The 1081-nt window shown below is 43.5% G+C and overlaps 1 pseudogene; it reads left to right on the top strand.

The window, feature by feature from the left end:
* Positions 1 to 403: 403 nt before the first annotated feature.
* The window catches only part of LOC147466670 (uncharacterized), a 2041-nt pseudogene continuing 1363 nt past the window's right edge, over positions 404 to 1081 (top strand).

The following is a 1081-nucleotide window of genomic DNA, read 5'->3' as shown; positions in this document are numbered from 1 at the left end:
AGTGAGGACGCTATCTCCTGCTCATCACTGGGCAATGTGGGGACATCAGATCATTTTGCAGTTATCTCACATCTCTGCCTTGTCCCTGCAGGTGACGAAAGCAGGCAAAGAAAAATCTGGTTCTGGAACCATGCAGGAATGAAGGTAGAACTTCAATTATTAGACTGGGATGTTCTTCCAACAGGGAATGTAAATGATAAGGCTTCCCTTCTCATCAATCTTCTCACCACAATGCAGGAGAAATATGTCCCTTCACGGACATGCACTACAAAACCAGGGGACCAAATCCTGGTTCGGTTACAGCTGTCATTTAGCTTCTAAAAAGAAATACAGACTGTGGAAAAAATACAAATCCAATCCAACAAGACATAACAAAACTCTATATAAAAATGTCTGTAGAGAAATGGCAGCCACCTGTAAATGGTCTCGTGACGGATGGTAAGAGGAGACTAAGTGAAAATTGTCAAGTCTAGGAGTAGGCAGCAAAGAGTGGCGGTCACTTGTCACCAAGGAGAACCAGAGTTACCCTTGATGTGTCATGAAGTACTTTCTAGTTTTCAGGTGTGCCACACCACAACGAAAAAGATCCTTTAAAATATTAATACAAGGAAGGCACCAGGTTCAGACAATGTCAGCCCACACACTCTACGCAGGTGTGCAGCAGAGTTATCTCAACCCTTATCGTCAGTCTTCCATTCTTATATTGAAGAAAATTGCTGGCCCAAGAGTGATTCCTCTTCATAAGAAGCAATCTAAGACTAATCCCGAAAACAATCGGCCCATCTCCCTTTTGCCATGTATCAGCAAGGTATTTGAAAAGATAATTGCTGAACAGCTCATGGAACATTTGGAAAACCACAATCTAATTTCCATCTGGCAGTTTGGTTTCCGATCATCCCGTTCAACTGCTGACCTCCTATTACTACTTACTAAAAAATGGCAAGACGCACTAGATACTCTGGTAGTAGCACTCGACATCGCCGGCGCCTTCGATCGAGTGTGGCACAGAGGACTCCTCACTAAACTGCAAGCCAGAGACATAAGCAGTAATCTTCTGGGGCTATTCGATAACTACCTCACT

The sequence above is a fragment of the Penaeus japonicus genome, unplaced genomic scaffold (assembly GCF_977035675.1).
Source record: "Penaeus japonicus unplaced genomic scaffold, GWHDUDI00000001_assembly GWHDUDI00000042, whole genome shotgun sequence".
NCBI lineage: Eukaryota > Metazoa > Arthropoda > Malacostraca > Decapoda > Penaeidae > Penaeus > Penaeus japonicus.
Note: the sequence above shows the minus strand (reverse complement) of the source record. Positions and strands in the feature narration are given on the sequence as shown.